The sequence below is a fragment of the Alexandromys fortis genome, unplaced genomic scaffold, assembly GCF_014885135.2.
Source record: "Alexandromys fortis isolate MF-2015 unplaced genomic scaffold, M_Fortis_MF-2015_v1.1 scaffold_5, whole genome shotgun sequence".
Lineage (NCBI taxonomy): Eukaryota > Metazoa > Chordata > Mammalia > Rodentia > Cricetidae > Alexandromys > Alexandromys fortis.
In genome coordinates this window covers 21,463,275-21,474,505 of record NW_026067924.1, presented here as the reverse complement: position 1 = coordinate 21,474,505, position 11,231 = coordinate 21,463,275, and the positions used below count along the sequence as shown (strand labels likewise).

Sequence of the window (11,231 nt, the reverse complement as noted above, 5' to 3'; positions counted from 1 at the left end):
CTGCAAGGAGCTGACATTGTACACAGAATAGGAAGAGAAAATCAGGATGTGGTTGTGTGGCGTGAGGACACAGGAGGTAGAGGAAGGGGAAATGCTGTAAGAAACATCAGCTAACAAAATCTTCCTTCCAAAGTCAGGGATTGGTATTAAATAGGAGGAGGGGAACAAATAGTTTCTGAATATCTGATGTGTCCCAGGCTCGCCATAGACAAGGCAAGTTCTCACAGACAGAACTTAACCCTCAGCACACATCTGAGGTTATTGTTGCTAGGCTCCTTTTTGTTGTTGTTTTTATTTCTTTGCATCTCTCTTGTTTTAATGAAAAAAAATTAACTTACTTCTTTCTGATCCTAATAGTCTATTTTACTTCTTTTTCTAAATCCCCTGTCCTTAGCTTTCCTTTGAAACCCTTTTTCTGAAACTGGAATGGGATATGGAGTGCACAGGGCACAGGAAAATGAAGCCATCAGTCCATGATTCTCTGGCAACAGCAGCAAGGGCATACTGTGTATTACAGTGGTTAGTGTTTGCTGCTTTGAGTCACTGGGTGGAATAGTCAAGTACATCAAGGGTTAAAAGAGAAGGGAGGGTTGCTGGGCAAAGGGAGGATAATGATGGTTTCTTGGGAAACCTTAAGAGAAAGAAAGGACACACAGTATTCTCAGAAGCTAACAGTTTTCTTCAGAAAGTGGAAAGCTTCACGTCCCCACTCCAAAGGGTATGCTAGAAAGAAAATTGGTCAATCCTGGAAGAAGAAAATGAGAAGAGACAATCACAAGTTTTACTTGGGGCATGTCTGACTGGTCACTGGCTGACTTTTCCCTTCTGAAGCACAGCTCGGAATCTGTATTTGTGTAGTAACAGCTGCATGTTCATGTGATGCTATTGACATAGTTGTGTGGACAGAGGTTAAATCCAGTTGATCAGTAACATCCTTTTCCGAAACTAATGGCACCCTTCAGCCGTGTGTACTGAGGGTTCCCCAATAGACCCTTTTCTCCTGCAGTATAGTGTTCCCTCATAGCTGAATGAGAAGCTATTTTTCTGGCCTACCTGTAGGGGTGAATATGGATAAACTTCAAATAAGCAACACTCACAAGGCTAGCAGTTCCTGAATTTCTTCACCTGTGCCCTTACAGCTTTGTTTCTTTTGTATTACAAAGAGGAAATCTTTACCAACCTCTGACATTGGAAACATTTCTTAACTTGTACATTGGCTTTTTCTTTGCTCTTTCTTTAAAATTCCACACAGTCAGTCAGCACTCAATGTTCACATTGCTGGAAATTATGAGGAGAACAAAAGTTCCCAGGACAAAGTTTCATGCTCTATGTAAACAAAACCTTGTTTCTATTGTTTTCCTTTCAACCACGAGCAATTAAGCTGGAAACACAATTGTGAATTTTCTTTGTGATGGCTTTGGATGTCCTGCAACATGGATTTCATTTTCTCTGGGATCAGCAGAGCCCTTTCTGGCATGCACGCAAATCTTTGTTGCCTCCGCTGGTCTGTTATGATTAATTCATCGATTAACTCAATAAAGAGCAAAGTTTGATCGCACAAGGCCCGAGTGACTCTTAGCCCTGAATGCACATGCTCATTTCAAACCAAATTCGAAATGACCTTTGCTGCTTGAATGGCTGATAAACTGCTCTCTCGAGATCTTATGGAAAGCTATTGCAGCTGTGTGGGAGAGGAAAGGGTTAAGAAAGGTCAGTCACCCAGAGCTGGCCTGCCTGCAGAGAACTTTAGCTTACACCATGAAATACTTAGAGGTATAAAAATAATATGAAAAGAAAATATAGCAAACGTTCCAGATCTTTTTTATTTTCGATACCTGGAGATGTCATTCAATGTTCTTGCAACAACTTGGGACTATTTAGAAAAAGTCTGCCAACATAACAAAGAAACTTTGAATGGCTCAGTGATTATGTGTCAGAGAATGGTATTATCTCTTTGTCTTAGGGTTTTTCATTGCTGTGAAGAGACACCGTCACCATGGCAATTCTTACGAAGAAAATATTTAATTGAGGGTAGCTCGTTTACAGTTTCAGCGATTCAGTCCATTATGATCTTGATGAGGAACATGGCAGTTTTCAGGCAAACGTGGTGTTCGAGCCGAGAGTGCTTTATCTTACAGGCAACAGGCAGGCAGTCAATTGACTGGCACACTGAGTGAATCTTGAGAAAAAGACCCCGAAGACTGCCCCACAGGGAACACTTCCTCCAACAAGACCACACTTCCTCCAACAAGGTCACATCTCCTAATAATGCCATTCTCTTTGGGGACCATTTTCTTTCAAGCCACCACACTCTTCCTTATGAACTCTTTCCAATGCTTACAAAATCAACATGACCAGCCTTACATGTGAACTCTCACAAATAACAAAGTCGCTTAAACAGTCGAAGAGTAGGAAGATGTTGGCCAAACCATTCCCAATCTGAGAACATGCTAGAGACAGAGAAAATACAGGGAAAAACCATGATAATTAATGTACATAAACAGTAGAACTTAAGTATTTCCACACAGAGTCTCAGATATAGGGTAAGTATGCTAAATTATAAATGTTACTTATCTAGCTTCACATAAGAAAGTATTTGTGTACCCCTAAATATAAAAAAATTATATCAACAAGATATAATAGTCCTGAAAATCCTAGTCAGTGCTCACTAGAGATGTGAATACAGGATAAATGGTGATCAAAGGTCATTGAACATATGGTCCCAATAGTAAGACTATTGCCCTCGCTTGTTTTATGTCGACTTGACACAAGCTATGGTCATCAGAGGAGGGAGTTGCAATAGAGAAAATACCTCCATAATATGGGGCTGTAGGCAAGCCAGTAGGGTATTTCATTAGAGATTAATGTGTGAACGCCCCACCTATTGTGAGTGGTACCATTCCTGGGATGGTGATCCTGGGTTCTATGAGAAAGCAGACTGAGCAAGCCATGAGGAGTCATCCAGTAAGCAGCACCCCTTCATGGACTCCCCATCAAATCTTGCCCCCAGTTTTCTGCCTTGTATGAGTACCTACCCTCACTGATTTGGATGATAAACTGTTACATGAAATAGTGAGTGAAATAAACCATTTCTTCACCAAGTTGCTTTTGGTCATGGTGTTTCATCCCAGCAACAAAAACCCAAGGTAAGACACTATCCTAACAAAGAGGTAGGTACAGAGTCTTGCAACCATTGTGAGAATGCTGTGTCTTTGACAAGTCCAAACTTGTAGAGAAAAGGATTGCTTGATACTTTCAAATATTCTATTCAAATTAATTATTTTGCTGCTTCTTTTGATCCTTTTCATCTTCTCTGGGGAACTCAAGACCATGGAAAGAGTATGTCCTGATCTGAAGACTTGGAACTTGGAAACACTTTTGAGACACTGCATTGTAAATCAGTATGCTTGGCACTGTATATTGTCACTAGAGTCATCTAAGATGCGCAGAGTGAAACAGACAGCAAGCACACCTCTTTCTATGAAAATCCCCTCCATGCAAAGAATATGTTGTCCTTCTGGTATGCATGCCAATTTTGACAGCCTGCTATAGTGATTGTTACCAAGAGAAATCGATGGAATAGCAGAGGGCTTTACCAAACAGGTGTCTGTGTCAGAAAACCATGAGCAATTCCTTGACCTAAAAAAATGCCACTGCAAGACTCTTACGTGATAGCATGATGGACTCATAAGCTTGGGAAGCTGAGTGAAATGGTACCCACTGAAGTGCCAAGATAATGTTACTTATGACTGAGTTAAGGGACTAGAGCTGGCAGTGTGTGAGCGGTAGTGTGGTGGTAGGTGCTAGGATTGGAAAAGCTTCATTTTTTTATTCCTAGTGATATACAATGTCTTACATCTAAACGGTATAGGTGCAGACTATAATGTGGAACACGCGTACCAAGTCCTGGATCACTGAATTGTGTCCCATGTCCTGAATCACTGAATTGTGTCCCATGTCCTGAATCACTGAATTGGATCAAGGACACATAGAAAGTGACAAAAATAGAGGCAATTTATTCAGAAAGTGCTCCTGGACGTGGCAATGAGCCAGTAAGCAGGGAAGAGACCCCAACACATGACTTCTGATCCTTAACGGGTCATTTATTCATTTACCTAGAGTGTGTCTTCTCTAGAGGATCTTGAAACTTCTTTGACACATGTGCTCTACCATGTGTAGCCGATGGCTGAAGGATTTACAATTTTCCTCAGACAACTTTCATGTGCTAATCTCGATATCTCTTTCTCTACCTTGTTTCTCCTGCCACATAAAGTATTTACTATGCAAAAAACGCAGTTCAAAGGCACAATTGACACAATATTACATATCCCTCAAAATAATAATAAAGTCAGGTCGCTGCCTCATTTCAAAAGAGGACTTGAGAACCTAGACAAAGAAGTGTGGTTAAGCCACACAAAGGAGCTACCAATTGTTTAACCCAAGCCACTGTTTCTGTAAACCGTATATGGCTATTTAGTCCCTGTTCCAATGACTCATTCTCATCCTCCTGTTCCTCTCCTCCTCCTGTTTCTATATCTCCTTCCTTTAAAAATATTTTTGCTAATAAAATAGTATTATTGAAATCACATTGGGTCAAGCAAATAGTTTAAACCCTTCCATACCACAGGGATGGTCTACAAGCCAAAAGCTTAGAGTATGCACATTGCCCAAATTAACTAAGACTGCTTGGACCCTAAAATATTTATCTTCCCTTAAGAATGTGCAATCCCCATTTTCCTGAAAACTACTCTATTCCCACCTTCCCAGGTCACAGAACTCTGCTACAATATTAAATGCATTCATGTTCAAAATATAGTATTCACAAAGCGTCCTTGTTTGGATTTTGGGTGCTGTGACAAACACCATGATTAAAAGCCACTTGGGTTTGCAGACTATAGTCCATCACTGAGGGAAGTTCGAGCATGACCTCAAGGCAGCCACCTGGGAGCAGGAGCTACATAAGATTATCGTTGTAGGAATGCAGCTTACTGGCTTACTTACTCTGGCTTGTCCATATACGTTTCTTATACAGCCCAGGCCCACTCACCCCGGAATGGCATTGCACACAATGAGCTATGTCTTCCGATGTCAATTAGCAATTAATAAAATGCTGCCATAGACAAGCCCACAAACCTACCTGAGGGAGGGAATTCCTCGCTTGAGCTCTCATCTTCTCCAGTGTGTCAAGCTGACAAACGGGATTATCTGTCACAAAAGGCAACTTCAGCGCATGGTGCATTTTGCAGCGTGAATGTTCTATTGAACAAGAAGCAGCTTTCCACATTTTTTGTTGTTGTTGTTGGTGTGACAATACTCCAAGAAATAGCCTTTGGGTACAGATGCAAGATGCGAGATGGTCGCAAAGCAAGTCTCAGCTTTCTCACAGACAAAACATGTGACAGCTGGAAGAGACTGCAAAGGGGAGTCCATTTGATAGATAAGGAAGTAGAGTCATAGAAATTACTTGATCAGCACATTTTTTATCTAACTGATGGTTATGCGTATAGGAAGAGTCTAGGGAATAAATAAAATGACTTAGCTTATGCATTTAATAGATAAATTAGTTCATAGATGACTGTTACCTCCATACATTATATTTAAAATATATACCAGATAATACTTTGTCCTGCTCTCATACTCATAAGATCCTCGTTTTTCTTGGAATAGGAGAGTAATACTTTGTGATGACAGATTTGAGGCTGATGGCTTCTTCAGCCCTATGGAAATCTGCCTTTCTCTTCATATCTGTGAACTTCTCATTAAGTCTTCCCACACAAATCCAGTGCATCTCCACTATAGGCTCTTCATGGGTATTCGTCCTTTTGCCTGGAGTGAGGCCCCCTCAGTACATTGGTAGCCTGCCCGGTTACTCCACTAAATCTCTGCTCATGTTGCCTTTTCAGACACCCAGTTCTGCTCTATTTACATAGTGCATTGAAAATATTAATGCTCTATCAGTACTTGTTGAATCAGTTAATTACTTCATCTTTGATTTGATGCGGTAGCTATCACATGGTTAGAGTCCCAACAGTATTGTTACCATGGGCATGAGTTAAGATAGCAGCTCTCCAGGGTCCATTCATCTTCTGAAGCTGAAATTTGATGCTTTGAATAGCAACTCTCCATTTTCCCCTCCTTCAACTCTGCAGCAACTACCATCTTGCGTACTTCTATGAATTTGCTTGTTTTAGATGTTTCCTGTGGGTACTGCTATATAGCTTTTGCCATTCTGGACCTAGCTTATTTTATTTAGTATAATGTCTTCCTGATTTATCCATGTTTCATGTGGCAGAATTTTCCTTTTTAAGAGCAGAGTATACTCCACTGTGTACCACATTTCCCTTCAACTATTGGTCCCCTTAATGGGTATTGAAATTGTTTATATATCTTGGGTTTTGTTAATAAAACTGCAATGAAGTGAATAAAGCTGACATCTCTCTGAAATCCCATTCTCAATACTTATGATAAATGTCCCAAAGTGGGATGGCTGGATTATATTGTACTCCTACGTCATACTACGTCATACTGTTTTCCACATTGGATGTTTCAGCTTTCTTCCCCACTAACAGGATATAATGGTTCTGATTCCTCCTCATTTTCCCCAACACTTGTCAGTTTTTATTTTTGATGATGATTATCATTGTAGATATGAGCTTATAGGGCAGTGTGGGTCTGATTTGCTATTTCCTAAAGATTACTGATACTGAGCACATTCTTGTTGACTGTAATGATGCCGTATGCTACTTCTCCTGAGGACATGTAAACAAAAATCTATTCAGCTCAGATAGGACACCAACAATTGACCACACACACACACACACACACACACACATAGTTGGAGGCCACTCATTTGTGTCCTGGCTGCCCAGACCTGGATAATAACACAGAAACTATATTAATTACAACACTGCTTGGCCCATAGCTTTGATTTCTTATGAACTACCTCTTACACCTTTTTTTCTAATAATTTTTATTACTTTATATATAATACCATTCAAAATTTCCACTTCTTCCCCTCCTCCCACTTCCTTCCTACTCTTCCCCTCACCCTTTACCCCTCCCCCTCCAGTCCTAAGAGAGGACAGGGTACCCTGTTCTGTGGGAAGTCCAAGGACCTCCCCCTTCCATCCAGGCTTAGGAAGGTATGCAACCAAATAGAATAGGTTCCCAAAAAGCCAGTACATGCAGAAATTAACCCATTCCTATTATTTTGTATCTTACCACGAGGCTTACCGGTTAAGTTCTGGGGTATCTTTCTCCTTTGGTGGCTACATGGTGTCTCCTCGACTCTTCCTACTTTTCTTCTCTATCTCTGCTTGGAATTCCTGCCTTGCACTGTTCTGCCCTGCCATAAACCAAAGCAGCTTTATTCATTAATCAAAGGTAACAAGACACATTCAGAGCATACAGAAGGCAATCCCACATCACCTCTCTTTTTCTGTCTAAATAAAAAGGAAGATTTTTAACATTAACATAATAAAATTACATATAACAAAATAGGTATCAAGCAAGAGTTACAGCTACAATATTTATATCTCTTTTCCAAAGCAACATATCCATAGACCCAAATGTTGAGGTCAAGGTACCTTTAAAATATACACATTGGTTTAGCATAGCAGGCCCCAGAATCAAATATCTCTCTGTACTTAGCTCATTCACAGTTAAAAATTCAAAAAATACAATAATATACATAATCCATACTCTCTGTGTATTTTTCATCTTTATGTGGCTTATTTTTCTCTACTTTCATCTATGACTTTTTATACTCTTTTATATTACCTTTACTGTCTCTTTAAAGACTTTGTTTTATTTTTTAAACCTATTTCTTTTTATAATTGTCTATATTCTTTTTCTTTTCTATCCCAACCTTACATACATTTACCCAAAATTGTGACCCATTCAGAGGTTTATTTCTGTCTGAATCTGTCTTTATTGCATGTATGCAATCATTTTCTGACCTGGAAACCCCCGTCTTTTTAATGCTAAATGGGCATGGCTAGGACCACCTCTATGGCCCTGCCTGCTTGTTCCTCCCAGTCCAGCATGGTGGACACATGTTCACTGACTCGGTGAGTCACGTACAATGCTCTACTTCCAGGGATGCAACTAGTAACATGCCACTTACAAACCCAATTTAAACACTTGGCCTCCTGAAAGAGCCAAAGCTGTGTGTGAAACTAGCACAAAACCAGGAAGCCTTTTTAAATGAGCCACACAGGTTTTGCTGCTATTGCTGAGTCAGGAAGCCTTCTCTTAGAGGAGCCCTGCCTCTGCTCACTGTCAGCACACAGAGTCCATCTGAAACAACAACAACAACAACATGTTACCAAGAAGCTACCTTTGGCTTCCATTTTTGTGGGTCTAGAAGTCCTTTTTTTTTAAGGCTTTATATGGATGTATTTTGCTGAATGTTTGGGGAACCATTTTGTAGGCAGAGATTACTTGTTCATTTCCCAGCCTCCCAGATCCTAAATAATCACACAGAAACCATATTAATTATAACACTGCTTGGCCAATATTTTAGGCTTCTTATGAACCTACTTCTACATCTTAAACTAACTCATTCCTATTGTTTGGTATTTTACCACAAGTTTTGTGGTTTACTGTGAAGTTCTGGGGCATCTTTCTCCTTCAGTGGCTACATGGTGTCTCCTCGACTCCACCTACTTTTCTCCTCTATCTCTGCTTAGAATTCACACCTTGCTCTATTCTGCCCTGCCATAAGCCAAAGCAGCTTTATTCATTAACCAATGTAATGGTAACAAAACACATTCACAGCATACAGAGGGGAATCCCACATCACACACACACACACACACACACACACACAAAACCAGAGTCAGAGTCTAGCTCAGTTAACTGAAGAGTTTACAGGGATTATTTTAGGAGCATTATAAGATGTCCCAACATTAAATACCCACTGAGACATAGGTGAATGTTCATGAGAGCTGCATTCTTGGAGCTCCTTCCACCGTCTGTGAACAGACTCACTGGAGAGGCTCTGCCCTCTCAGCCATCATCACTGCTTTTGTAATCTCAGGGAGGAGCTCACATGTCGTGTCTTCTGAGATTCATGTGAATCATCTGAGCCTCAAGAATCTTCTTCTAGTAAATAGAAGAAAATACTTCAACTCAGAGCAAAGGAGTTATCCACTGTCCTTTGTCCTTCTGCACCTAAAACGCTTGACTTTCCATTGGCAATAAAGGCATAAAAGTCTAGTTCTTTTTCAATGATGACATAGTATCTATCACCTCCAGATAACCTTTAACTCTGTACATTTAAGAACATCTACTTAGAATAGACTCATTTGATGCTGGTCTATTCCAAATCCTGCTTCCCTTACACACTGTAAATCACTCTGCTAGGCTGAGAAAGCAAGACCCCACCCTTCAGAAGGTTGGCTACTGCAGCAAGAACATGGTTAGGAAAAAGTTGAGCAGGGGTGTTATATCTATAGCAAGTGAAACTTCCCATTGCTGTCTCAAGTGTTAACTCCTGTATCAATACCTGTGCTGAGCAAGTAATCCTGAATCTAAGAGGTTCGCATAGGACAAGGTTCTCTAGAAGAGGAACCAGGATGTAGGCAGGTGCTGACATTCCATGAGGACACATCATCTTGTCCTGAATTCCTTCCAATGCTGCTTGTCTTGCCACTCATCTCTGGCAGCCAGGCAGGGCACTTTGCAGCTAGGAAATCATTCAGTGCTAAGTCGACCTCTGTCCTGGCCAGGTTTCTGGCTGGGTGGGGGCCCTCTTACCCCACTGTGCAGCTGCAAGTTCTAAGTATCTGCAGCCTTGCCCTCTCCCAAGGGCTCCAGCAGCTGCAGCTAGTTACTGCTTGGCTCAAAGTAGGGAAGAGGCCTGGGCATAGCCATACCTTCCCGCAGTCTTAGAGACAGCCTGGCTCTACAGAGGAAAGAGCAGGGGGAGCCAGAATGAGATGCTCTGATCCAGACTTATTTTGCTGTTCCTTGTGGTTTTTCAGAAGAGAGAAACCCAAGTTTGCCCAAATCCCCTGGATCAGGAACAGGAAAAACAAAATGAAATAAAACAAGACTAAACAAAAATGTCACTCCTTGTTCCCTTGGTTGCAAACTCTCAAGAGACAGTGGGAGAGGGGAGCTCTCAGACGGAAGAAAAGATAGATGTTTCTTTCAAATGCTTCCCAGCACTACTTCAGAAATAGGGAATTTAGTATGCTGGTTTTCAGGTATGGACAAGGAGACAGGCCCTCATTTTGTACAGAGAGAACTGATGCCTACCTACATCATGCAGAGCTGATGTGTTAGCCAGCTTTCTATTGCTATAACAAATTACCTGATGTAATCAACTTATGAAGGGAAAGGACTTATTTTGGTCAGTTTTATGGTCCATGATTTTGACTCCATTGCTTTGAGCCTATGTCGAGACAACACATCATGACATAAGCATGCAGGGGTGGGGTAAAACAACCTTCACAGCCAGGATGCAAGAATGAATAGGGTCTAGTGTTCCACAATACTCTTCAAGAGCATGCCCCCAATGACCTACGGACTTTTCTCCAGGCCCCACCTTTAAAAGTCCTCTCTCAATACTACCGTCCTGAGCACCAAGACTTTAAACAAGCCTTTAAAAGACACTTAAATTCCAGCCATAGCATCTGGGTACTCTCCTTGGCTATGGTCATTAACTTATATTCTGTAAACATATATCTTTCTAGTTGTAGTTTAGTTATAACCACATAATATAGTGCTTTAGAATTTTTAAAAATCCACCAATACCTCATCAGTGTTATGTGCATCATTTGGCTACTAGCTCTTTTCATTGAACATCATGTGCTTATCTGTCTTTCTTTAATATGCAGTTCTATTATTCTGTATTGCTGCACCCTGTTTCATCTTCCCACTTCTGCAAGGCATTATTTTAAGTACTTATTCCCTAAAATCATTGTGTATATACACTTGTGCTCTTATTTGATAATTTATTTATCCCATTTGTTTAGAAGTTATAATGCTATAGACACATTTGGTTTTGTTAGATGATCACAGAATTTACTCAAAAGCCCTGAGGAAGAATTTCTTTAGGCTTGGAGTTCCAGAGGGTTATAGTGACAGAGGCAGTAGGCAGCCTTGGCAGCTAGAGCAGGATGCCATGCTGAGATTTCACATCTTGGCCCACAAGCACAAAGGAGAAACAGAGAGAGAGAGAGAGAGAGAGAGAGAGAGAGAGAGAGAGAGAGAGAGAGAGAGAG

At 40.8% G+C, this 11,231-nt stretch overlaps 1 long non-coding RNA gene across 2 annotated transcripts in view; it reads right to left on the bottom strand.

The window, feature by feature from the left end:
• Positions 1-2,003: 2,003 nt before the first annotated feature.
• The window catches only part of LOC126501703 (uncharacterized), a 13,328-nt gene continuing 4,100 nt past the window's right edge, over positions 2,004-11,231 (bottom strand). The window contains exons 2-6 of one of the 2 annotated variants that reach the window (XR_007591780.1): positions 8,922-9,105; positions 7,234-7,345; positions 5,138-5,412; positions 3,857-3,968; positions 2,004-2,450 (exon numbers count right to left, since the gene is read on the bottom strand). This is a non-coding gene — a long non-coding RNA (uncharacterized lncRNA). The remainder of the gene's footprint in view (positions 2,451-3,856; positions 3,969-5,137; positions 5,413-7,233; positions 7,346-8,921; positions 9,106-11,231) is intronic. The other variant, XR_007591779.1, reaches the window with a different exon arrangement.